Raw genomic sequence first — 17,308 nt, forward strand, 5'->3', positions numbered from 1 at the left:
AAACCACACGACCAACGGCACACATTGACCATGCAGGAAGCAGACAATAGTACCCCCCTACACATACCCCCCCCCCCCACCTTCCCTCCCTCCCATCCCCATCTAGTGCTGCTCTACCAACGGCCCACCATTGCAGGAAGCCAGAAATAGTCTCTACCCCCCCCCCCCCACCCTTCACACCTCCTCCTCCCATCAGGATAATCATCTAGTGCTCTCGAACAACGGCCGCCCATTGCAGGAAGCAGAAATAGTCTCTCCCCACCTCCAATCCCCTCGTCTAATGCTGCTTGAACAATGGCCACCATTGCATGAAGCAGAAATAGTCTCTCCCCCTCCCATCTTCTCGTCTGGTGCTGCTCGAACAATGGCCACCATTGCAGGAAGCAGAAATAGTCTCTACCCCTCCCCTCCCACCCCCCCCCTCCCCCCCCCCCCCCCCCCCCCCCCACCCCCCCCCCCCACCACATCCCCCCCCGGAAGCACAATAGTCCTCTGCTCGAACCAAACAACGGCTCCATGCATGCAGGAACGCCATTGCAGAACCACGTAGTCTCTACTAATCTCTACCCCCCCCATCCACTAGTGCTGCTCGAACAACGGCCGCCATTTGCAGGAAGCAGAAAATAGTCTCCCTTCCCCCCCCCCTCATCTAGTGCTGCTCGAACAACGGCCACCATTGCGGGAAGCAGAAAGTCTCTACCCCCCCCCCCCCACATCTAGTGCTGCTTGAACAACGGCCGCCATTGCAGGAAGCAGAAATAGTCTCTCCCCCCTCCAGTCCCCTCGTCTAGTGCTGCTCGAACAATGGCCACCATTGCAGGAAGCAGAAATAGTCTCTCCCTACCTCCAGTCCCCGCGTCTAGTGCTGCTTGAACAACGGCCACCATTTCAGGAAGCAGAAATAAGCGAAATAGTCTTACCCCCCCCCCCCCTCATCTAGTGCTGCTCAAACAAGGCCACCATTTCAGGAAGCAGAAATAGTCTCTCCCTACCTCCAGTCCCATCGCGTCATCTAGTGCTACTTGAACAATGGCCACCATTGCAGGAAGCAGAAATAGTCTCTCCCCACCTCCAATCCCCTCGTCTAATGCTGCTTGAACAATGGCCACCATTGCAGGAAGCAGAAATAGTCTCTCCCCCTCCCATCTTCTCGTCTGGTGCTGCTCGAACAATGGCCACCATTTCAGGAAGCAGAAATAGTTTCCCTCCCTCTCTCCCTACCTCCAGTCCCCGCGTCTAGTGCTGCTCGAACAACGGCCACCATTGCAGGAAGCAAAATAGTCTCCCCCCCCACCTACCCCTACCCTCCTCTCCCCCATCTCATCTAATGCTACTCGAACAACGCCCACCATTGCAGGATGGATAAAGCCCACACCCTGTTCCCACCAGCCCTCCCCCCACCACTACACCCCCACCCCCCCCCCCCCAACACTCAGGGAGGGGAGAGAGAGACGGAATAACTGTATCTTAGGCGGCTCGGTGAGAAGATTTGATTTTTTTTATTTAACTGCGTTTTTAACTGTCAAAACACCGTCACGGGGGGGGGGGGGGGGGGGTTGTGATCGTTCTGACACCCGCTGGAGTTGGGGGGGGGGGGGGGGGGGGGGGAGGTTTTGTCCCTAGTGTCGCCGACTGTAATGGCATTAGCCGGGACAGAGAACTAGTGTCGCCGACTGTAACGGCATTAGCCGGGATAGAGAGCTAGTGTCGCCGACTGTAACGGCATTAGGTGGGATAGAGAGCTAGTGTCGCCGACTGTAACGGCATTAGCCGGGATTGAGAGCTAGTGTCGTAGACTGTAATGGCATTAGCCGGGATTGAGAGCCAGTGTCGCCAACTGTAACGGCATTAGATGGGATAGAGAGCTAGTGTTGCCGACTGTAACGGACATCGGCCTCTAAATCGCTCGGTTGTTCGGCAGCCCCTAGCGAGAAAGTTTGCCCCGCTAGTCCACGCTCTGGGGGGTCTCTCGAGTGTGGGGACCTCTGCCTCAAGATGACATGTTTGTTGGTGTAAAGATCATGTATCTGTACACACGCACACGTGTGTGTGTGTGTGTGTGTCGTTTAGTACTGCCTGCTAGAAATTAATAAATTGTTAAATTATGTCTCTGACACTCCCTCTCTCTCTCTCTCTCTCTGTGCCGGTCTCTGTGTCAGTATCATGTGGATGAATGTCAGGTTATTCACTGTGGTGGCAAGAACAGGAAGGCAGATTATTTTGTTTAATTAAGGAACTGCAAGTGCTGGTTTAAACCGTCAGATAGACACAAAAGTGCTGGAGTAACTCAGCGGGACAGGCAGCGTCTCTGGGGAGAAGGAACGGGTGACATTTTTCTCCTCGCGACCTGCGTGGGTTTTCTCCGGGCGCTCCGGTTTCCTCCCAAAACCTGCGGGTGTGCAGGTTAATTGACTTCAGTGAGAATTCACTGATTCCTGGGATATCAGGACTTTCAGTTGTACAGGGTCTTGGTGAGACCACACCTGGAGTATTGCGTACAGTTTTGGTCTCCTAATCTGAGGAAGGACATTCTTGCCATAGAGGGAGTACAGAGAAGGTTCACCAGACTGATTCCTGGGATGGCAGGACTTCCATATGAAGAATAGACTCGGACAGACTCGGCTTGTACTCGCTAGAATTTAGAAGATTGAGGGGGGATCTTATAGAAACGTACAAAATTCTTAAGGGGTTGGACAGGCTAGATGAAGGAAGATTGCTCCCGATGTTGGGGAAGTCCAGGACAAGGGGCCACACAGCTTAAGGATAAGGGGGAAATCCTTTAAGACCGACATTTTTTTTCACACACAATGGTATGTTAGCATTCATAACAAAAGGATTTGAGTCTAGGAGCTGGGAGGTTCTACTGCAGTTGTACAGGGTCTTGGTGAGACCACACCTGGAGTATTGCGTACAGTTTTGGTCTCCTAGTCTGAGGAAAGACATTCTTGCCGTAGAGGGAGTACAGAGAAGGTTCACCAGACTGATTGCTGGGATGGCAGGACTTCCATATGAAGAAAGACTGGATAGACTCGGCTTGTACTCGCTAGAATTTAGAAGATTGAGGGGGGATCTTATAGAAACTTACAAAATTCTTAAGGGGTTGTGGACAGGCTAGATGCAGGAAGATTGTTCCCGATGTTGGGGAAGTCCAGAACAAGGGGCCACACACACAGTTTAAGGATAAGGGGGAAATCCTTTAAGACCGACATTTTTTTTCACACACAATGGTATGTTTGCATTCATAACAAAAGGATTTGAGTCCAGGAGCTGGGAGGTTCTACTGCAGTTGTACAGGGTCTTGGTGAGACCACACCTGGAGTATTGCGTACAGTTTTGGTCTCCTAATCTGAGGAAGGACATTCTTGCCATAGAGGATTTGAGTCTAGGAGCAGGGAGGTTCTACTGCAGTTGTACAGGGTCTTGGTGAGACCACACCTGGAGTATTGCGTACAGTTTTGGTCTCCTAATCTGAGGAAGGACATTCTTGCCATAGAGGGAGTACAGAGAAGGTTCACCAGACTGATTCCTGGGATGGCAGGACTTCCATATGAAGAAAGACTGGATAGACTTGGTTTATACTCGCTGGAATTTAGAAGACTGAGGGGGGGATCTTATAGAAACTTACAACATTCTTAAGGGGTTGGACAGGCTAGATGCAGGAAGATTGTTCCCGATGTTGGGGAAGTCCAGAACAAGGGATCACACACACACAGTTTAAGGATAAGGGGGAAATCCTTTAAAACCGAGATGAGAAGAACTTTTTTCACACAGAGAGTGGTGAATCTGTGGAATTCTCTGCCACAGAGGGTAATTGAGGCCACACAGTTCATTGGCTATATTTAAGAGGGAGTTCGATGTGGCCCTTGTGGCTAAAGGGATCAGGGGGTATGGAGAGAAGGCAGGTACGGGATACTGAGTTGGATGATCAGCCATGATCATTTTGAATGGCGAATGGTGCAGGCTCGAATGGCCTCTACTCCTGCACCTATTGTCTATGTATCTAATTGTAAATTGTCCCTAGTGTGTGTTGGGAGTGGATGAGAAGGTGGGATAATATGGAACGAGTGTGTGAGTGGGCGATCGCTGGTCGGGCTAGAACGGACTCGGTGGGGCCGAAGGGCCTGTTTCCGCGCTGTGTATCTCTGAAGTAAAAAGGGAATGGGTGAAGCAGGGAGAGGAGGGCGAGAGTTTGGGGCCTGGTTCAAAATGGCCGACTTTCGCCTCCTGGCCCTGGTTCGAAATGGCCGACATTTGCGTCCTGTTTGGGGCCTGGTTCGAGATGGCCGACATTTGCCTCCTGTTTGGGGCCTGGTTCAAAATGGCTGGCCTCCTGTTTGGGGCCTGGTTCGAGATGGCCGACATTTGCCTCCTGTTTGGGGCCTGGTTCAAAATGGCCGACATTTGCCTCCTGTTTGGGGCCTGGTTCAAAATGGCCGACATTTGCCTCCTGTTTGGGGCCTGGTTGAAAATGGCCGACATTTGCTTCCTGTTTGGGGCCTGGTTGAAAATGGCCGACATTTGCCTCCTGTTTGGGGCCTAGTTCAAGATGGCCGACTTTTGCCTCCTGTTTCAAAATGCCTGGTTCTCTGAAATTGGCCGGAATAGTTGAACTAGGGAGCGGAGAGCGAGAGGGGCCTGGTTCAAAATGGCCGACATTTGCCTCCTGTTTGGGGCCTGGTTCGAGATGGCCGACATTTGCCTCCTGTTTGGGGCCTGGTTCAAAATGGCCGACATCTGCCTCCTGTTTGGGGCCTGGTTGAAAATGGCTGACATTTGCCTCCTGTTTGGGGCCTGGTTCGAAATGGCCGACATTTGCCTCCTGTTTGGGGCCTGGTTCAAGATGGCCGACATTTGCCTCCTGTTTGGGGCCTGGTTCAAGATGGCCGACATTTGCCTCCTGTTTGGGGCCTGGTTCGAAATGGCCGACATTTGCCTCCTGTTTGGGGCCTGGTTCGAGATGGCCGACATTTGCCTCCTGTTTCCGCGCTGTATCTCTGAACTAAACTAGTGTGTGGACGGGCGATTGATCGCTGGTTGGGCTAGTATGGACTCGGGAGGGGGGGGGTTGGGCCAAAGGGCCTGTTTCTCCAAACTAAACCATCTCTCCCTCCCGCAGTTTGCGTTGCGTGGGCCCGTTTATCCGGAGGGGCCGCCGCTTCCGGAAGGTTCCGTCAGGAGCAGAGGCGGCCAGTGCTGGGGTCGGTGGGGTGTCCGGAGGAGCGAGGGCCGGGGCCAGGGTCGGGGCGATGGGCCGAGTGGTCGCCAGCAGCTGGTTCTTCTTCAGGTAGCGGCCAGCTGGTCACGGGGGCTTGATGGGGGGGGCCCCCTGTGGGGGAGGGGTGTAGGGTAGACCCCCCTCCTCACTCGGATCCAGCTGCAGGGAGGAGAGGGGGAGGGGAGGGAGAGAGGGGGGGGGAGGAGAGGGGGGAGGGAGATGGGGGGGAGAGAGGGAGGGAGGAGGGAAGATGGGGAAAAAGGGAGGAGGAGGGAGAGATAAGGGGAAGGGAGGAGAGAGAAGGGACAGGAGGCGAAGAGATGGGGGAAGTCAGAGAGATGGGGGCTAGGAAGGCAGGAGAGAGGGGACAAGGAGGCGAGTGAGGGGGAGAGGAGGGAGGGTGGTGGGGGGCGGGGAGAGAAGGAGGAGGGAGGAGAGAAGGATGGAGGGGTGGCGGAGAGGGAGAGGGAGAGATAAGAGGAGGAGGGGAGAGAGGGGAAAGGGAGGAGGGGAGGAGAGAGGGGGAAAGGAGAGAGGGGGAAGGAGGAGTGGGGAGAGGGGGAGAGGGAGATGAGGGGGAGAGCGGAGGCTAGGGAAGGAGGGGAGAGGGGAGGGTGGAGGGAGGAGGGGAGGGAGGGAGGGAGGGAAGGATGGAGGAGGGAGAGGAGGAGAGAGAGGGGAGGGGGGTAGGGGAGAGGGGGAGATTAGAAAGGGAGGAGAGGGGGGAAAGGGGTAGAGGGGGTGTTAAGGGGAGGGAGAGAGGTAGAGGGAAGGAAGGGGAGGGGAGGGAGGGAGGGGGGGAGGAGGAGAGAGGGGGAAGGAGAGGAGAGGGAGGAAAGAGGAAGATCGGTGGGGGGAGAGATGGGAAAGGAGGGACGGAGGGAGGAGGGGAGAGGGGGAAAGGGGGGAAGAGAGGAGGGAGGAGGAGGAGATGAGGGAGGGAAGGAGGGGAGGAGGGGGAGAGATAAGGGAGAAGGAGGAGAGAGGGGGAAATGGGAGGAGTGGGGAGGGGGGAGAGGTGAGGGAGGAGGAGGAGGTGCGGGAAAATAGAAATTAGAGGGGGAAAGGGGGGAGAGAGAGAGGGAGGAGATGGGGGAAGGAGGGGAGGAGAGGAGAGAAAGGGGGGGGTAGGGGGGAGAGGGGGTAAGAGGGGAGGGGTAGGAGGGAGGAGGGGAGGACGGAGGAGGGGGAAGGAAGGGGAGGAGACGGAGAGATAGAGGGGAAGGGAGGAGGCGGGGGGAAATGGGAGGAGTGGAGGAGAGGAAGGAGAAGGGGGAGGGGAGAGGGGGGGAAGAGAGAGGAAGGAGGGGGAGATGGGGGTAAGGGAGGGGGGGGAGAGAGGGGGGTTGAAGGAGGGATGGAGGAGTGTGGGAGGGGGGAAGGAGGAGGGTAGGGGAGGAGAGGAGAGAAGGTGGGAGTGGGGAGGAGGAGTGAGGAGGGGCGTAGGGGAAGGGGAGGAGGGAGATTTAGAACGGGAGGAGAGGTGGGAAAGGGTTAGAGAGGGCAGGGGGTAAGAGGAGGGGGGAGAGAGGGGGAAGGAAGGGGAAAAAGAGGGAGAGATAAGGGGAAGGAGGGAAAGAGAGGGGGAAGGGAATGGGAGGAGTGTGGAGAGGGGAGGGGCGGAGGGAGGAGGGGAGAGGGAGAGGGGAAGGGGGGAGAGAGAGGAGAGGAGAGGGGATAAGAGAGGGGGAAGGAGGAGAGAGAGGGGTAAAAGGGAGGAGTGGGGAGGAAGGAAGGGGGAAAGAGGGGAGGGGTGGAAGGGCGGAGGAAGGGGAGAGGGGAGAGGAGGGAGAGGAAGAGAGGGGGGGGAGAAAGAGAGAGAGGGAGGGGGAGAGGGAGAGGAGAGGGGGGGAAGGGAAAAGGAGAGAGAGGAGATGAGGGGAAGGAAGGAGGGGAGAGAGAAGGGGGAAGGATGAGGGGAGGAGAGGGGAGAGATAAGGGGAAGGAGGAGAGAGGGGGAAATGGCGGAGGGGGGGGAGAGGAAAAGGAAGAAAGGGGCTTGGCGGCGGAGAAGAGGGGGAGAGAGGAGAGGGGAGAAGGAGAGAGAGGGGAGAGCAGGATGGGGAGAGAGGAGGAGGGGGTGAGGGGAGGGGTGGAAAGGAGGAGGAGGGGAGGGAGGGAGAGAAGGTTGGAGGAGGGGAGGAGGAGAGAGGGAGGTAGAAAGGGAGGAGAGATGGGGAAAGGATCGAGGGGGTAGGAGGAGGGGGGAAAGGAAGGGGAGGAGAGCGGAGGGAGGGAGGGGGGAGGGAGAGGAGGGAAAGGAGGATTTGAGATGGGGGAAGGAGGGGAGGGGGGAGTGAATGAGGTTGGGGGGGGAGAGGGGAAGGAAGGGGCAGGAGCGGGAGAGATAAGGGGAAGGAGGAGAGAGATGGGGGAAGGGAGGAGGGGGAGAGGAAGGGGGAGAGGAGAGAGGGGGGACAGGAGGAGGTAGAGAGGAAGGGGACGAGAGGGGGAGAGGGGAGAGAGAGGGGGGGGAGAGGGAGGAGGGAGAGAGGAGAGGAGAGATGGGGGAGAGAGGGAGAGGGAAGGAGGGGCGGGGAGAGGGGGGTGGGAGGGGGAGAGATGGGGGAAAGGGAGGGGAGGCATAAGGGGAAGGGGGAAGGGAGGAGGAGGGGGAAGTAAATGCAGTAAAGGCAGAGTCAAACATTGTGGTGATGGGGGGGGGGTGGGGGGTGCAGAGCTGAATGGAGGGGGGGGGGGGTAGGAGAGAGAGGCCTCACGGCAAGAGAGGGGGGGGTGGGGGAAGGGGTGGTGTCGAGGTTGTTGCGTGTGTGTGGGACAGGGTGGGGGAGGAGGTGAGGAGCTGAGGGGGGGGGGTGGGATGGGAGAGGGGGGGGGGGGGAGATTGGGGGTGCTACCTGCAGGGGGTAGGTAGGTCTTGTCCGAGTCGTAGGCCACTCAGGTCACCGCAGGCCAGGAACGGCACAATCAACCGGTTTTGGTCCTCCAAGCTGGTGTTCAAGTCTGTGTGTATGTGGAGAGGGGGGGGGAGGGGGGGCGAGTGATAGGAGGAGGTGGTTATAGTGGTTGCCCCTTCCCGCCTCCCTCCCTCCGTTCCTTCCACAGCGGGCAGGGGGAGAGGGGGAAAGGAAACGCCCGAGGGGGAGAGAAGCGCCCCCCCCCCTCCATCTCTTCTAACCTCCCCTCCTTCTCATCTCTCTGCACTTTCATTTCACATGCACATCTCGTATGTGTGTGTGACAAATAAACTTGACTTGATCTCTCTCCACAACAAAAGTCCTTCACCACCCATACCCTCTCCTCCCCCGTCACCCCCCCCTCCTTCTTCCTCCCTTCTCAAAATCCCCTCCTTCCTCCCTTATCTCATCTCTCCCCCTTATCTCTACTCCTCAAACCTCCCTCACCTCTCCCCCCTTCCTCTCTCTGCTCCCTCACACCTCCCCTCTAACCCCACCTATCCCCCTTTCTCCTCACTCCCCACCCCCTTCCTCCACTCCATCCACTCACACTCCCTCACACTTACACCACCTCCCCCTTCCTTCTCCCACTCCCCTCCCTCACCTCCCTCACCCCCCTTCTCGTGGTACACCCTATACCTCAACCACCTCACCTACACTATTTTCCCCTCCCCTTCCACTTCCTACATCCCTCCTTCAAAACCGATCCCTCAACCTTTCCCCAGGCCCCAAACCCTCTACCACCCTCGTCCTCCTCCACCCTTCCTCTCCTCCTCTATATCCCCCTCCCTCCCCCTCCTCTCCCTCACCTGGGGGGGGTATTTTTTATTGGAGGCACGACCAATGACAAAACAGTCCATACCACCCTGGGAGTAAACGTGAACACAGCAAAGTTGCTCTCGCTCACCCAAATGGCCTCCCCTAATCTACTCGATCTACACTTCCACCCTTCACCATCCCACCCCTCCACCACTCCCCCCCTCACCCTCCCCCTACCCAATCTCCCACTCTCCCCCAACCCTTCCCGTCCCCCTCCCCCCCTCCTCCCCCCGTCATAATAGCCCCTCCCCTCCTAACCCCCCCTCCTCCCCTCCCTCCAAATCACCCCCTCTCCTACACTCACCCACCCTCCCCCCCCCTACTCCCCACCCATCCCCCCTCCCTCTCCTCACCCCCTACCCTCCCCTCCTCACCCACTCCCACTACCATAAAGTAGTGGTACAGTAGTGGGTTGGGGACATGTGGGAACATATCATTGGGTGGGGAGTAAACTTTGACAAAAAGAACACAAACGCCTCTGGAATAAATAAAACACATCAGTTGCAGTCACCCCTCCCACATCTAACCCCCTGATCCCCTTAGCCACAAGGGCCACATCTAACTCCCTCTTAAATATAGCCAATGAACTGTGTGTGGCCTCAACTACCCTCTGTGGCAGAGAATTCCACAGATTCACCACTCTCTGTGTGGGAAAAAAATGTTCTCATCTCATAGAAACATAGAAATTAGGTGCAGGAGTAGAGGCCATTCGAGCCTGCACCATTCGCCATTCAATATGATCATGGCTGATCATCCAACTCAGTATCCCGTACCTGCCTTCTCTCCATACCCCCTGATCCCTTTAGCCACAAGGGCCACATCTAACTCCATCTTAAATATAGCCAATGAACTGTGTGTGGCCTCGACTACCCTCTGTGGCAGAGAGTTCCACAGATTCACCACTCTCTGTGTGTGGGGAAAAAAAATGTTTTCTTCATCTCATCTCAGTCCTAAAAGATTTCCCCCTTATCCGTAAACTGTGTGTGTGTGTGTGGCCCTTGTCCTGGACTTCCCCCAACATCGGGAACAATCTTCCTGCATCTAGCCTGTCCAACCCCTTATGAATTTTGTAAGGAGAGGGGAGGAGAGAGAGGGGGAGGAGAGGAGGAGAGGGAGAGGAGGGGGGAGAGAGATGGAGTGGGATAGAGAGGGGGAGAGAGAGAGAGGGGGAGAGAGAGAGAGGGGGGAAGAGAGGGGAGGGGGGGGGGAGGAGGAGAGAGGGGAGGGAGAGGGAGGGAGGGAGAGATGGGGAGAGAGAGGGAGAGAGTCTATCAAGTCTTTCTTCATATGAAAGTCCTGCCATCCCAGGAATCAGTCTGGTGAACCTTCTTTGTACTCCCTCTATGGCAAGAATGTCTTTCCTCAGATTAGGAGACCAAAACTGTACGCAATACTCCAGGTGTAGTCTCACCAAGACCCTGTACAACTGCAGTAGAACCTCCCTGCTCCTAGACTCAAATCCTCTATGGCAAGAATGTCTTTCCTCAGATTAGGAGACCAAAACTGTACGCAATACTCCAGGTGTGGTCTCACCAAGACCCTGTACAACTGCAGTAGAACCTCCTTGCTCCTATACTCAAATCCTCTATGGCAAGGATGTCCTTCCTCAGATTAGGAGACCAAAACTGTACGCAATACTCAAGGTGTGGTCTCACCAGGGCCCTGTACAACTGCTGCTGGTCAGGCCACCTTTGGGACCAGGGTGAGCCCGTTTGCCCGGCCACCAATCTCACCGATGCTGGAGTTCCGGCTGCTGCGAGGCTTTGCACAGGTCACCCGCTGGAAGAAGAGTCTCAGCTGTGAGTAGAGAAGGGTGACGTCTTTCCCCCGGAATATCTGGAGCAGAGGAGGAATCGGAGGGAGTTAGAACGGGAATCACCAGATCAGCGATCGATCGAGACACAGCGCGGAAACAGGAGGCAAATGTCGGCCATTTTGAACCAGGCCCCAAAACAGGAGGCAAAAGTCGGCCATTTTGAACCAGGCCCCAAACAGGAGGCAAATGTCGGCCATTTTGAACCAGGCCCCAAACTCTCGCCAGCTAGCCGGTGGCCGACTAGGAAAAAGGGGAGATGCAGCGAGACCTGGGTGTCATGGTACACCAGTCATTGAAGGTAGGCATGCAGGTGCAGCAGGCAGTGAAGAAAGCCAATGGTATGTTAGCATTCATAGCAAAAGGATTTGAGTCTAGGAGCAGGGAGGTTCTACTGCAGTTGTACAGGGTCTTGGTGAGACCACACCTGGAGTATTGCGTACAGTTTTGGTCTCCTAATCTGAGGAAGGACATTATTGCCATAGAGGATTTGAGTCTAGGAGCAGGGAGGTTCTACTGCAGTTGTACAGGGTCTTGGTGAGACCACACCTGGAGTATTGCGTACAGTTTTGGTCTCCTAATCTGAGGAAGGACATTCTTGCCATAGAGGGAGTACAGAGACGGTTCACCAGACTGATTCCTGGGATGTCAGGACTGTCTTATGAAGAAAGACTGGATGGACTTGGTTTATACTCTCTAGAAATTAGGAGATTGAGAGGGGATCTTATAGAAACTTACAAAATTCTTAAGGGGTTGGACAGGCTAGATGCAGGAAGATTGCTCCCGATGTTGGGGAAGTCCAGGACAAGGGGTCACAGCTTAAGGATAAGGGGGAAATCCTTTAAAAACCGAGATGAGAAGAACTTTTTTCACACAGAGAGTGGTGAATCTCTGGAACTCTCTGCCACAGAGGGTAGTCGAGGCCACACACAGTTCATTGGCTATATTTAAGAGGTAGTTAGATGTGGCCCTTGTGGCTAAGGGGATCAGAGGTATGGAGAGAAGGCAGGGATGGGATACTGAGTTGGATGATCAGCCATGATCATATTGAATAGCGAATGGTGCAGGCTCGAAGGGCCGAATGGCCCCTACTCCTGCACCTAATTTCTATGTTTGTACAATTTGAACATTACACCCCAGCTTCAATACTCAATGCTCTGATTTATGAAGGCCAGCACACCAAAAGCTTTCTTTACCACACGATCTAATCAAAATAAATTTAAAGAACAAACAAGTTTGTCCGCTCTCCCACCGCGGCAATCCTGTGCGGTTTCTCTGCCAAGCGGGTTGCCGGCAACAAAGGAGGCGTTGAATACAATGAGCATCAGCAACAACGATGAGCTGGCCTACAGGGAGTTAGATGTGGCCCTTGTGGCTAAAGGGATCAGGGGGTATGGAGAGAAGGCAGGGATGGGATACTGAGTTGGATGATCAGCCATGATCATATTGAATGGCGAATGGTGCAGGCTCGAAGGGCCGAATGGCCTCTACTCCTGCACCTAATGTCTATGTTTCTAGGAGGCAAATCCCTGCTTCAACTATTCCCTTTTTACTTCAGAGATACAGCGCGGAAACAGGAGACGTAAGTCGGCCATCTTGAACCAGGCCCCAAACAGGAGGCAAAAGTTGGCCATCTTGAACCAGGCCCCCAAACTCTCGCCCTCCTCTCCCTGCTTCAACTATTCCCTTTTTACTTCAGAGATACACAGCGCGGAAACAAACAGGCCCTTCACGAAATATATATATATAGGAGGGCGAGGGGGAGTGGGATGTCGACAACACTAACCTTTGCCACAAATGTCCCTCCTGACTTCAGTACATGGGTGGTAATGTTCAGCGCCTGGGGAAAAGACAAAGGCCGTTACATCTGCTCGCCAGTTGTCCCAACTCTCCTTATCACTTGGTTTACCACAGACATGTTTCATTCCACCCATCTCATTCGGATGGGATGACACATCTTAATCACCCGCATCTGGTTCGGGAATTGCTCTGCCCAGGACAAGAAGGCTCTGCAGAGAGTAGTGCGTTCGGCCGAACAAACGCACTATGGGAACTTCACTCACCCCCCTGCAGGAACTATACAACAGGAGGTGCAACTCCAGAGCAATGGGGGACCCCTTCCACCCCTGCAACGGACTGTTCCAGCTGCTACGGTCAGGCAAACGCCTCCGTTGCCATGCGGTGGGGGCGGAGAGGTTGAGAAGGAGTTTCTTCCCAGAGGCAATTCGGACTGTAAACGCCTATCTCACCAGGGACTAACTCTACTGAACGTTTTTCCTTCTATTATTTATTATGTAAAATAATATGTGTGTTATGATTGTGTTTATAATTTGTTTGGTTGTTTTGTTGTTCCGCGAGCATTGCCACTTTCATTTCACTGCACATCTCGTATGTGTATGTGACAAATAAACTTGACTTGACTTGACTGATCAACAATCTATCTCCGCCTTAAAAATATGTTAAAAACGTGTTGTACTTCCGGTGGCCTCCACCTACATCTTTTTGTTTTTCTGTTTATTTAGTTATGTAAAAGTGTGTTTTTTTGGTGTTTTTATGTGGGGGAAGAGGGCACGGTCAAGTCAAGTCAAGTCAAGTTTATTTGTCACATACACATACGAGATGTGCAGTGAAATGAAAGTGGCAATGAAAGTGGCAATGCTCGCGGAACAACAAAACAACCAAACAAATTATAAACACAATCATAACACACATATTATTTTACATAATAAATAATAGAAGGAAAAACGTTCAGTAGAGTTAGTCCCTGGTGAGAAAGGCGTTTACAGTCCGAATTGCCTCTGGGAAGAAACTCCTTCTCAACCTCTCCGCCCTCACTGCATGGCAACGGAGGCGTTTGCCTGACCGTAGCAGCTGGAACAGTCCGTTGCAGGGGTGGAAGGGGTCTCCCATTGCTCTGGAGTTGCACCTCCTGTTGTATAGTTCCTGCAGGGGGGTGAGTGAAGTTCCCATAGTGCGTTTGTTCGGCCGAACGCACTACTCTCTGCAGAGCCTTCTTGTCCTTGGCAGAGCAATTCCCGAACCAGATGGTAATGTTCCCGGACAAGATGCTTTCCACCGCCGCTGCGTAGAAGCACTGGAGGATCCTCGGAGACACTCTGAATTTCCTCAATTGCCTGAGGTGGTAAAGGCGCTGCCTTGCCTTACTCACCAGTGCTGAGGCGTGTGATGCCCATGTCTCACTGCAGGGATGCACCGTCTTCAGCGCTTTACAAGGTGAGGACACGACTATTATTCGAGTCACCCATGCCCTCCCCACATGGAGGCCCTACTCGGATGATGTTCCTCCAGGGATCGACCGGAGCTCCAGCAGCGGCGGGGCGGGCTGGACAGGGACCAGCGGAGGAACAGAGCGGGGCTGTTCGATGCCTTCAGGGGGTCGCCGTCCACAGCCCGGTTAGTGCAACCGACATCCTGGAGCTGCGGCCAACACACATCGAAACAGCAGAAACTTAGGTGAAGGCACTCAGAGTAGGCCATTCGGCCCTTCGAGCCTGGACCATTCGCCATTCAATATGATCACGGTTGATCATCCAACTCAGTATCCCGTACCTGACTTCTCTCCATACCCCCTGATCCCCTTAGCAACAAGGGCCACATCTAACTCCCTCTTAAATATAGCCAATGAACTGTGGCCTCGACTACCCTCTGTGGCAGAGATTTCCACAGATTCACCACTCTCTGTGTGAAAAAAGTTCTTCCCATCTCGGTTTTAAAGGATTTCCCCCTTATCCTTAAGCTGTGACCCCTTGTCCTGGACTTCCCTAACATCGGGAACAATCTTCCTGCATCTAGCCTGTCCAACCCTTAAGAATTGTGTAAGTTTCTATAAGATCCCCCCCCTCACTGCCAGTCTGAATTCTAGAGGGAGACAGAGCAGAGGTGACGGAGTTCCGTGAGGGCTGTGATTTTGGCTGTTGTAAGTATACCGCGGATGGACAGCGCGGGGAATTCCTGCGGCTCGGACTGTGGACCACACAAAAGCTGCAGATTCGGCTCCGCAGCGGGAGGAGGCTGATCAGGGAGGTCCGGGCGCTGAGGGAGGAGGATGCTCACCGAGTAGGCGTTCAACCAGCCCGCTGTGAGGGCCTGAACATCGGGCCACCCGGGGCTGCGACTGCGGGTGCTCGGAAGGCTTGAAACTTGGTTTATACAGGATTTGAGTCTAGGAGCAGGGAGGTTCTACGCAGTTGTACAGGGTCTTGGTGAGACCACACCTGGAGTATTGCGTACAGTTTTGGTCTCCTAATCTGAGGAAAGACATTCTTGCCATAGAGGATTTGAGTCTAGGAGCAGGGAGGTTCTACTGCAGTTGTACAGGGTCTTGGTGAGACCACACCTGGAGTATTGCGTACAGTTTTGGTCTCCAAATCTGAGGAAGGACATTATTGCCATAGAGGGAGGGCAGAGAAGGTTCACCAGACTGATTCCTGGGATGTCAGGACTGTCCTTATGAAGAAAGACTGGATAGACTTGGTTTCTACTCTCTAGAATTTAGGAGATTGAGAGGGGATCTTATAGAAACTTACAAAATTCTTAAGGGGTTGGACAGGCTAGATGCAGGAAGATTGTGCCCGATGTTGGGGAAGTCCAGGACAAGGGGTCACAGCTTAAGGATAAGGGGGAAATCCTTTAAAACCGAGATGAGAAGAACTTTTTTCACACAGAGAGTGGTGAATCTCTGGAACTCTCTGCCACAGAGGGTAGTTGAGGCCACACAGTTCATTGGATATATTAAGAGGGAGTTAGATGCTGGCCCTTGTGGCTAAGGGGATCAGGGGGTTATGGAGAGAAGGCAGAGTACGGGATACTGAGTGGATGATCAGCCCTGTCATATTGAATGGCGAATGATGAGGCAGGACTCGAAAGGGGCCGAGCCGGCCTACTCCTGCACCTAATTTTCTATGTTTCTAATGTTAAGGCCCCGATGACCACTAGGAGATCCTAGGCAGGGGAGGCTGGGGGGATCTGTGGACCAGAACCTATGTGGAAACAAGTCTCTTCTTGATGGGTGTAACGAGTGTGTCTAGATTCTATGTACCTGGTTTTGTGCCTTCCTCAGACCAGGAAATGCTGGGATTCTTCTTTCCTCATGCATAATAAATCTTTATTAATTTTACCCCTTTTTATGATACTGATGAAGTCCACAATCATTTCGTTCAATCAAACTACGAATGTCCTGAGGAGCACATTTAAGATACCCACAGAGGTCGTCCAGAATACAGCAGGGAATGTGCACTCAGCTTCAACTGGGAGAGCCAGAAGGTAGAAAAGGGGGACGAGGGCAGAAGGGAGGGGGATAGGACCTAATAGGAGACTTCCTGTGCAGCTTGGGAGATCCAGGGAAAGGAGCTCGGATCCCATCCCTGATAGAGTGGGGCAAAGGGTTGAAAGAGACACAGGGGGAGAAGCAGTGGGGAAGGATAAAAGAGGCCATGTAGAAGGGACCTCATCTTAAAGGAGTTAGAGAGAGAGAGGGAAGATGGAGAGGGAGGGAGAGAAGAGGGAGGAGGATTCTCTAGGGGAGAGGAGAGGGCGGAAGGGGGGGGATGGATAGAGGGAGAGGGAGGACGAGAGAGAGAGATGGGGGGGAAGGCGAGAGGGGAGAGGGGAGGAAAGAGAAGAAAGGAGGGAGAAGAGGAAGGAAGGAGAGGGTAAGGGAGAGAGGGTAGGGGGAGGCAGGTAGAGAGGGAGAAGGGAGGGAGGGGGAGAGGACCGGGGAAGGGGGGAGGGGAGAGGAGAAGGGAGGAGGGAAGGGGCTTAGGGGAAAGAAAAAGGGAGGAGACCAGAATGAGAGGGAGAGGGAGGGGGAGGAGAGGGGGAAGGAAGAGAGGAGAAGGGAGGAGAGGGGAGAGGGGAGAGAGGGAGGGAGGAGAGGGAGAGGGGAGAAGAAGAGGAGAGGGAAGAGAGGGAGAGAGAGAAGGGGATGAAGGGGGAGGAGAGAAGAGGGAGAGGAGAAGGGAGGAGAGGGGAGGGGGGAAGGGAGGGGACAAGGGATGGGGCATTCTCTCCCCCTACTACAGAGAAAAGAGGGAGAGGGGGGAGGAGAGGGGGGGGAGAGAGAGGGATGGGAGAAGGAGAGGGGAGAGGAGAGGGAGAGAGGGAGGGGAGGGAGGGAGATAGGGGGGAAGAGGGAGCGGGGGGAGAGAGAGAAGAGGGAGAGGGAGAAGGAGAGAAGAGAAGGAGGGCGATGAGAGAGAGAGGGGGAGAGGGGGAGAGGGGGAGAGGGGGGGAGAGAGGGAGAGAGGGAGAGAAGGAGAGAGAGGGAGTGAGGGAGAGAGAGGGAGAGATGGAGAGAAGGAGAGAAGGAGAGAGATGGAGATGGGGAGAGAGGGAGAGAAGGAGAGAGGGCAGAAGGGGAAAAGGGGAGGAGAGGAGAGGGAGGGGAGTCTCCAGAGGGGAGGGAGGAGAGAGGGAGAAGAGGGAGAGGGCGAGGAGAGAGGGAGGGAGAGGGAGGAGCGGGGAGGAGGGAGAGAGGAGAGAGAAAGTAAGGATGGGGAGGAGGACTGGAGAGGAGAGAACTGG

The 17,308-nt window shown here is 54.6% G+C and overlaps 1 long non-coding RNA gene across 1 annotated transcript; it reads right to left on the reverse strand.

The window, feature by feature from the left end:
• Positions 1–9,419: 9,419 nt before the first annotated feature.
• LOC129715892 (uncharacterized) lies at positions 9,420–13,963 on the reverse strand. Its single transcript, XR_008726565.1, has 3 exons — positions 12,552–13,963; positions 10,686–10,788; positions 9,420–9,430 (listed from the first exon to the last, which is right to left on the reverse strand). It is a non-coding gene; the product is annotated as an uncharacterized LOC129715892 (long non-coding RNA).
• Positions 13,964–17,308: the final 3,345 nt, after the last annotated feature.

This window comes from Leucoraja erinacea, unplaced genomic scaffold, assembly GCF_028641065.1.
Source record: "Leucoraja erinacea ecotype New England unplaced genomic scaffold, Leri_hhj_1 Leri_1483S, whole genome shotgun sequence".
NCBI lineage: Eukaryota > Metazoa > Chordata > Chondrichthyes > Rajiformes > Rajidae > Leucoraja > Leucoraja erinaceus.